Source organism: Mustela nivalis, assembly GCF_964662115.1.
Source record: "Mustela nivalis genome assembly, chromosome: 1".
Classification (NCBI taxonomy): Eukaryota; Metazoa; Chordata; class Mammalia; order Carnivora; family Mustelidae; genus Mustela; species Mustela nivalis.
In genome coordinates, this window is record NC_139020.1 from 79,872,017 (window position 1) to 79,881,550 (window position 9,534).

Below are 9,534 nucleotides of genomic sequence, written 5' to 3' on the forward strand. Positions count from 1 at the left end.
AAGAGACCCGTGCTCCTCTCCATGTCCATATTTCAAATCCTATGGAAGAGTTCTGATTGGATTTTGTTAGGGTATCTGTTCATTCCTTGGACGAGCACAGGGTAGCATGTCAATGGCATACCACAGTCCCCAGAACACATAGGCGTAGGTGATGTGGCCACCAGTATAAGCAAGGGCCAGGTGGGCCTTGTGATTTATAGTCCAGTGGTATCTGTGTGGAACAGAGGAGTTGGTGTTTACTAACAAAAAAATGATGTGTGCCAGGCAAAAACAAACAAACACTACCCAGAGAGACCCCCATGAGATCCCCAGTGACCTGAATGGAGGTCCCAGTATGGGTTTCAGCCTCTTGTCCGTCCAGAGACACATTGACCCTTCAGAGACCGCCGAGAAACACAGCAGTAGAGCCTGGGTTGGCCTCTGAGAACTTGATCTCCTCAGCATTTTCATTCATCTTACATATCATTAGCCATCACATGTCTTTCCAGAGCCGATTCCCTCACTCCCATTGTGTTCCCTACCTGCTTGAAAACCCCCAACTCTGGGTTAACCAAGCCATCCCATTTCTCTGTGTTTATGCCTGGACTGCTGAGCCCTCCAGGAGCTAATCACAGGCCTGCACGGATAAGGGCAGTCCCAATTTGAGGCACTTCCTTTTCCTAGGCAGCAATTCTATCTTTCTGGAACAGTGGCTATTTGAAACATTTTTTGCTTGCTGGTTATTTGCTGTTTCTCCTGTGGATAGATTTTCAACCTCTCTTTTCTGTGCCTTAACAGACGACATCATCTGGCTCCTTGCCTTCTGGCTTTCCGCTGGGTTTTGTCAAAAGAGACATCAGCAGAGGAACCAGAGGGAAAGAGAAAGTTGGGTTCTCTGTTTCCCTGTTTCCTCTCAGCCTCACCACAGATCTGATGAACATCTCTGTTGGGCAATTAATTCCCCTTTCATGGCTCCCACTCTCAAGAGCTCCGTTCCCTTTTCTTGGCCATTGCTGCTCTATCCTGGGTCCTTAGCCTCCCTATTTGTTCCGCTGACCCAGCCCATATCTACCTGAAGTGTGCCATAATTAATTCTCTTTAGTTAAACTCTTTAAGTGTGCTGTTTCCTGCTGAAGAGGGACTACGTCCATTCAGTCTCCTCAAACACATGGGCTCTCCAATGATTCCTTCATCCCCAGCAGTGACGTGACCCCTTCACTCTTACTTCACAGAGAGAACAGAGGCCACCAGAAGGGAACCTCCTCACCTTCTTCCATTGAGCCTAAAACCTTCTGGTATCTGCTTCCATCCTCTCCCCACCATTTCTCCTGTTATACTAACTAACAGCCTACCCAGCACCTGCTTGAGACCAATTTGTCCACTTGTGCTCTGGATTCCATGACCTCATTTTCCTGGCGTCCTTGTTCTGAATGTTGTTGTTTCTCTCTGTAATCTTCAACCTGTCCCTCACACTGGATTCTCCTTTCTGGCAGCAGTCAAAGTTGCTCAAGTTTTTCCCATCTTGTTTTTTTAGTTTGGGAGACAGAAGGGGCGGAGTGCTGAGAGAAGGAGAGAGAGAGAGAGAGAGAGAGAGAATCTCAAGCGGACTCCATGCTGGGTGTAGAGCCCAATGCAGGGCTCAATCTCATGACCCAGAGATCACGACTTGAGCTGAAAGCAACAACAGTCTGACCCTTAACTGACAGAACCACCCAGGTGCCCCAAGGGTTTCCCATCTTTAAAATTATCAACACCTTCTTCTCTTTAGCCACCATATTTCTCTCTTCCACATCACAGAAATCTGAAAAAGATTGTCTTTTATTTCTACAACCTCAGCTCGCATTTTCTGAGGATGGCCTCTAGTCCCTAATGGGTATCCGATCTGTTTAAAGGATCATACCGTCTTTTGCTGAATCTGACATTTTATCTTTAGTAGGAATTTAGTTGTTTCTCTTTTCCCCTAAAAAATTGTTTTTAAGAAAGAAAACAGGTTATGAGTCTGAAAAGTTGGTCAAACATTGTTAATGCCAGCATTCCACACTTACTTTTCCACTATAACTTGCAAGTGAAATTCTTGAGAAAATGTGTATGTACTTCAGAACTATGGTCAGCACTAGGCATCAGGACAAGGGGAGGCATGTATCAGGTTCTGTGAGGAAAGAAGCAAGAACTATGGTCAAAAGAGGAACTCAAAGCCAGGAGTGGATCTGACAGTTTGAAGCAAAATTCATTCAGACATGGTTCTCACCTATAGACCTATACACAGCAGTCAGTGGTGCTTTATGAAAGATTACTTGCCCTGTCTTGATTTTAATCTTTTTCTTCCCTCTACCTCCACCTGGGAACATCTGCCTCAATCCTCCCATTTATCAGAATGACATTGTACAGAAAGCATATTCTTTTACAGACATCGAACTTATGTTTAAATTATCAATTTAATGCTCAATTATCAAAAAGCATGGATTTTAGAATCAAACAGGCATAGGTTATTGTAGGAAATTTATTAAACCTGTCTAGGTCTCAGTTTCTTTTGTACTGCTCAAAATATATGCATTCTCCACCTCATTTGACCTCTTCATACACACAGTCACCCAATACATGCAGGCAGGTACTTTCTCAAACTCATTACGCATTTGAATCACTTGGGGGGGCTTATTAAAATTCAGGTCCTGAGTTAGGAAGTCTGGAGTAATTCTGTATTTTTAAGGAGTTCTCAAGTGCTGCCTGTACTACTGATCCTTGGGCTATCCTTTGAATAGCAAAAGCCTCTCTGAGCATTGATCATATGAGTATGAAAAATGAAAATGAGTCACCATCTCTTATAACAGTGGAAAGTTTCACAGTGTCTCTTAGCCTTTTTAAAGATACATTATAGGGATGATGGAATGCTTTGGGTAGCTCTGGGCAGTCTTCATCCCTGCAAATGGTCAGAACTCCTCTTCTCATGTCAGTGTTGGTGTGGTCAAGCCTGCTAGGCTATTGGTCTTGTCCTCTGCATTCTCCCAACTCATATCTTAGCTAGCCAGAGCTCCTTACCATTCTTCAGGCACCTCGGATATTCGTAAGAGAATTTCTCTGTTTCCAATCTCCCCTCCATGAACTAGCCTGTGTACACCAGTTCCTAAATTAAGTCCAGACCTTGTGAGGGAAAGAGCTCCCTGATGACATGCCTTAGACTTCCTGTGTACTGGGCAATAATAGTATAAATGAGCTTTTGGACACTGAGAAAAATTGGGCCCCCAAAAGTATTGGGGCCAACTCTTCCATGTGTATTTAGTACAGTCAAATAAAGTATGTTTCATTTAAATGAAATGAAATGAAATGAAACATTTTAAAAACACTCTAGGTGTTAAAATGTAAATAATATAAATGATAAGCTATTATCATAATAGTGTCTATAGTTTTATTGAGCACTTATTATGTCCTGGGGTATTGTACTACTTATAATATATATACTACCTATAATCTTCTTATAAACGTTGTAATCTGTGTTTCCATCTTGTGCCAATGAGTATTTTGGGACTCAGAGGTTGAACAAATTCCCAACTTGGAATCTGCTTCCTCAGTCTCAGGCTCAAAGCTCCTTACACTACTGCTTTTCCAGACTTACGTGATCTCTCATGCTCTCTTTTCATTTGACAACCACATCCTTACATACATGTTTTGTTTTACATTTTCCCACTTACTTTCTCATTTGTAATATTTGTGGATTTTATTAATGAGGCTCCTCTTGACTTGAAGCAATGTGATCATCACAGATGGGAAATATCTGTGAGGGGCTTCTTCAAAATATTTTGTTGAGTTTAATCTTATACAAATGGTCTTCCGGAGGGTCTGGAGTGGTGGGAAATGGAGTCACTTTTTCTATCAGGTAGTGAGACAGTATCCAACCACGAAGAGTATGAATTAATTGCGATTCCAAGCTAGAGGTGAAGGAATACTTGAGTTCATACCAAACTACACACTAAGAATCCTGGTGTGTTGTTTTTATAGTGAGTGACTGAATTGGGGTCAGATCTCAGGAGGGGAATCAAGGCAAGGAGACCTAAACAGGCACTTGAACAGAACAAATGAAGATAGGGGAAGGGAAGGAAAAATAGGCTAAGATGAAAACAGAGAGGGAGATAAACCATAAGAGACTCTTGGAGGGGCGGTGGGTGGGGGGATGGGGTAACTGGGTAATGGGCGTTAAGGAGGGCACTTGATGGAATGAGCACTGGGTGTTGTATGCAACTGGTGAATCTCTAAATTCTGTCCCAGAAACTAAAAAAAAAAAAAAAAAAAAGAAAGAAAGAAAGAAAAGAAAAGAAAAGAAAAAGAAAAAAAATCACAGCAGCAATACTCCAACTAGGGAGGAATGTCTTAAATACTGGGCTGGAAGCCCCTTTGTGTGTGTGTGGAGTCATCTTTCAAGTTTTAAAGACACAAGTTTGAGTAAATTACAGCAGTACTGGGCAATGGCTGAGACAGGTGGCTTTGGTCTGACACTCAAATGTGTCTTGTAAGATCACAGAATGTCATTGGTTCTGTTGCCCAACCTTCGTCAGATCTTGCCTGCTTTTAAAAACAAGAAAATAATCACCTCCTGTTTTGCTTTCTACTTTTCCTTTTTGGGATTATGCTCAGTCCTTCTTCTCCTTTCACGGGAGGGAGACGGAGAAAATGGAGGTGATTTCTACATCTCTAGACTCTGAAGAGGCTGGTAAAGGCTCATACAGAAAAGCCTTTTTCCCTGGAGGTTTCCTTAAAGCAGTGATTGCAGAGCTGGTATATAGCCATTAGCACACATTTCACTGAGGGCTTCGATGTGTTTTCTTTGTTTGCCAAATAAACTTTATTTTCAGAGAGAGGGTTGCTCCATGCTTTATAAATAGCAATGTTCTCAAATCTATAAACAGGAACTGCATTCTCTTTCAATGATGATGTTCTAAGAGAAATGTGTAGCATATTGAAGCAGCAGAAACACTGTAGGAATATAAAGTGACTCCCTATCCGGAGTGAAGTATTTGAAAGGTAATGAAGATGACCAACCCTAATTCACGGTTAGCAATTTACCAGAAAGGAACAAACCAACCCTGTAACAGGCAGGTAAAGAAAAACCCCAAAACTTCAGTGAGCAAACAGCCAGTGTGCACTTATTATGACCTATGACCAGAAGTCACATGTCCCTCATAAAGCAAGAGGGACAGAAATGCATACCATAAGAAGTTCAATGCTCAGAGAGTCTGGTCCTGGATCAAATCTGCGTTCCTGGTGACACACAGCCTCTGGCTTAGAGTTTTTGAAGGTGCTGAAGGTAGAGCAAGTCACACAGTCACGCAACCTTTCTGGGCCTGCATCTCCTCCTCTAAGGGTGGAGAATGTGATGAAAATACATGGGACTATGATTCAGCTCTGTTGCTACATGGGTACTGGTCATAGAAATACATAGCATTGTTATTCTGACCGGAAGCAATGGTGTTCATTTGGAAAAGAATCTGGTTCAGAGTTCTCCTTGCTTAGACTTGGTGGTTGGTGCCCTCCTGTGTGTCCCTCTGGGCCTGGCCCATCACGGCCTCTGTGTGCAGCCCTGTCTGTGTGCTGATGCATGCATTTCCCTTCTCTGGGAATGGCCTGGTGGGTTCTATTCAGTTCTCCCAAGTTCAGAGGATAAAGGGGACGTTGAAATGAATTAGAGGATGGATCTTCTTAGCATGAAAATTGAGAGTAAATTAAAATGTTAAAATCCATGGCAAGAATGCAGAAACATCACTCATTTCTCAGTGTCTAACTCACAAAATCTTCATTTCCATCGAGAGCAGAACAAAAATGCTGCCAAGTCCAGAAAAACAGTCACTCTCAGATGGCAGCTCAGTTGGGCTCAGATTGTCTCCTTACCTCTCTTCTTGGGGTAACCTAAATTTCTAGGGCCCTTCCATCCTATCTTGACCATGGGAGGAGTGTCTGGTGTCTATGTGGTCCTCATCCTCGTCCTGACAGGCCTGCTCTTCAGGCTGCTCATTGGTCCCCTGCAGTGAGATGCCTTCCCTCACATCGGGGCCCACGGTACAGCACTTGGGAGTTCCCTTGTCTTGACCTCAGCTCTCCCAGCAGCTGCCTTCTGTCAGTCATGTCTGTGTGCTTCTGTGGGATGGACCACTGCTCTGGAAACCCTGAGATTGTTGTTCTCCATCATGCGGGGGGTATGTGTGCGATGGTTGTAGGTCCTGTTTGGAGGAACATTGCCATGTTTGCTTATTGCTTCTGTGTGATTATTATTAACAATACTCTCTTCACTGCCCAAAGTGTCCCAGTTTCACGGGACTTAGGAAGGCTCCCCTCCAGGCCCCCATGGCCAAATGCCTCCTTCCGCCATTGCTTCCCTCCTGCTCAGGTGCCTTCTTGCACACAGAGCAAGTAGGACAGGAACCTCAACCCTTATCAGGTCGACTCTAATACTCTCATCCATCATCGGGCCTCATGTTTGTTTTTGGCCTGAGGGAAGGGAGAGGAGGAAAGAGGAGGAAAAAAGGATAATTATGCCATCAATTATGCTACCCTCTTCAGGACTACATTCTAAGCTTTCTCTCTTATTGTTTAAATGGAATTTTCTAGAAATAGTATTACATGGAGTTTTCTAGAAATAAAGCAAAACAAAACCATTTTTAGATTCCTGGCCCAGTCATGGCCCTTCAAGAACCCATGTCAGTGGTGGAGGGGAAAGATGATAGGGAGGCTGCTGAAGGGGTGTGTGTGTGTGTGTGTGTGTGTGTGTGAAAGGTGGGACCTCAAAGGTACAAAGGAGAGGGACTAAAAGCAGGTGAAAGGGAGTAAGTATTATAGTAAAGGGAGGAGATAGTCCAACTCAGTAGGAAAGGTGTCATAACAGTGTACACTCACGAGCTCAGCTAAGAGGGATGACAAGAGCAGGAAAGGAGGTGCTCCCTGTAGGCTGTAGGGGTCAGAGGAGGCTTTATGACTGCCTGGAATTTCAATTTGGAAACTAGGAAATGGGTGGGCAGAAAGCTTTACTGATAGGGAGAAAGGGAAGGGAACAATGAAATTTGGTGTTGTGAAGTAACAGAAACCTTAGGGGAACCAGAAGGGAAGCAACATGTCCTTTGTGCAGAGAAGCAGCTACACATGACATTGAAAAGGCAGACCCGAGACAGATGGTAATTGGCCTTTAAAATCAACTGATGAGTTTCAACTTTATTTTATGGCATAAGGAAAATACTGAAGGGCTTTGAACAAGGGAGAGATATAACTGGAGCACTTTTCTCTTGCCCCTCCCTCCATTTGTTTATTTCGCTGTTTGGGGGAAACTGAACTGTCATGTATGTGTGTAGACTGGCTAAAACTTTGGGACGATTAGAGAAAGAAAGACCAGATACGTATTTTAAGTCAGCTCTTAGAACTGTGCTCAGTAAGGTCAGGGACAATATGCTGGCCGTGAAGGACAAGTTAAGAAATCCCATTAGAGAGTGCCTGGGTGGCTCAGTGGGTTAAGACTCTGCCTTCAGCTCAGGTCATGATCTCAGGGTCCTGGAATCGAGTCCCACATCAGGCTCTCTGCTTGGCAGGGAGCCTGCTTCCTCCTCCTCTCTCTCTCTGCCTACTTGTGATCTCTCTCTGTCAAATAAATAAATAAAATCTTAAAAGAAAAATAAATCTCATCAGAATCATATAGAAAATAACCAGATGAATGTTCTTGAACTGGATAATATATTGGTTGAAATTAAAGAGTTACAGGATGCACTTAACATAGAAATGAAAAAGTGAGCTTGAAGAGTTATCGATTAAACCACCCAATCTAGAGAAGAGGGGAAAAAGGGTGAAAAATCACACAGAGCCTCAGGGACATGATGAACGACTTCAAAAGATCTAATATATGTGTTATTGCTGTTCCAGAGAAGGGGAGAGAGGGTCTGTAGAAACAAAGGTCAAAACATTCTTAAATTTGGTGAAAGACAGAAACTCATTGATTCAGTGAACCCACGAAGTATAAGGACAAAGGAAACTGGAGAATACCCTAGTCACACTGACCAGAACCAAAGAGAAAGAGGAAAAGGAAATATGGAAAACAGCCAGCAAAACCCCATACCCTGCAGATAAGGGAAAAAAGGACTTGGCCACTGACTTCTCATCAGGAAATATGGAGGCCAGAAAAAAAGGCAAGAACATCTTTTTTTAGGATGTGTATTTATTTATTTATTTTTTTAAATTTTTCTTTTTTTTTATTAATTTTTTATTTTTTATAAACATATATTTTTATCCCCAGGGGTACAGGTCTGTGAATCACCAGGTTTACACACTTCACAGCACTCACCAAAGCACATACCCTCCCCAATGTCCATAATCCCACCCCCTTCTCCCAAACCCCCTCCCCCCAGCAACCCTCAGTTTGTTTTGTGAGATTAAGAGTCACTTATGGTTTGTCTCCACAAGGCAAGAACATCTTTAAAGTGATGGAAGATATTATGTTCAATTAGCCAGCATATAGTACATCATTAGTTTTTGACGTAATTGAATGTAATAATAAAAAATTATCTAAAACAAAAAGTGATCATTTTAGTGAAGTTTCAAATCAGTTTTCTGAAAGAACTCTTGATGGGTCTAGGAAAAACATGTAACATAGTAAATTTTAAAATAAAATTTACAATATCGCTTATAAAATATATATAGTTTTTTAAAAGTTATTCTTGCTACTTTCTAGATCTTTGTTGATACTGATAAACATGGAAAGACTATTGGAAATATATAAAACTTTTTATACAAATAAAGATGATTAAATCAGCGAGCCCCCCCCCCCAAAAAAAAGTGATAGAAGATAAAAAAAACTCAGGGTGAATACCTTTTAAGAGGGAAGGTGAAATAAGGTATTTTCAGATAAAAGAGAATTTCTTTTTTAGCGACCTAGAAGAACTATTCAGGGAAGTTCTGACTAGGAAATGGAAGTAAATGGAAACCTGGATCTTCAGGGGAAAAAAAACAAGGGCATAAAAAATGGTGAACATGTGAGTAAATACAAAAACGATCCCCACTTACACTAAGCAAACTCGATCCTCCTGCCTCTGCAGGGGGTTCAGGCCAAAATTCTTCTCATCATTCCTTTTTTTTTTTTTTAAATTTGTTTATTTATTGGAGGTGGGGGAGGGACAGAGGGACACAGAGAGAGAGAATCTCAAGCAGACTTCCTGCAGAGCAGGGAACCCCACCTGGGGCTCATTCTCATGACCCTGAGATCATGACCTGAGCTGAAATAGAGTCAGTGGCTTAACCGATTGGATTGAAACACTCAGGCTCCCCTCCCATCTTTTATACTGTTTTCCTGGCACCAACCCATCCCGAAATTCTGTCCTTCTCATCTTCAAAATGTGTACACAGAGTCTTATGACCTTTTAATACCACCACTATTTACCCAGTGTATTTAACCCATGTACACTGCTGTCATTGTTCTTCTTCTTCTTTTTTTTTTTTTTTTTTTTAAAAGATTTTATTTATTTATTTAACACAGAGAGAGAAATCACAAGTAGGCAGAGAGTCAGGCAGAGAGAGGGGGGAGACAGGTTCCCT